Consider the following 263-nt stretch of genomic DNA (forward strand, 5'->3'; position numbering starts at 1 on the left):
AGCTGCCCCTGCTCTCCACACCCAAAGGAGTAGACCCTCTTGGAGTCTGTCAACACTAATGTGTGATGTCTGATTGAGAAAAACGATATAGCACAAACAGTATTTTAATGTCAACAAAGATGACTTTACAGCATTAATGCAGCCTCTTTTTGCAGCTTCCAAGCCTCTATTACACTAGACTATAATGTAATAAACTTTCTACTGTTGATAGAAGGGGGCATGATCATCAGAAGGAATGTGTAATGATCAGAAATGCAACCTGA

At 39.9% G+C, this 263-nt stretch overlaps 1 protein-coding gene across 1 annotated transcript in view; it reads right to left on the reverse strand.

Moving 5' to 3' along the window:
• LOC116693541 (probable E3 ubiquitin-protein ligase HERC3) overlaps positions 1–263 on the reverse strand; it is a 28303-nt gene that overhangs the window by 12065 nt on the left and 15975 nt on the right.

The sequence above is a fragment of the Etheostoma spectabile genome, chromosome 8, assembly GCF_008692095.1.
Source record: "Etheostoma spectabile isolate EspeVRDwgs_2016 chromosome 8, UIUC_Espe_1.0, whole genome shotgun sequence".
NCBI lineage: Eukaryota > Metazoa > Chordata > Actinopteri > Perciformes > Percidae > Etheostoma > Etheostoma spectabile.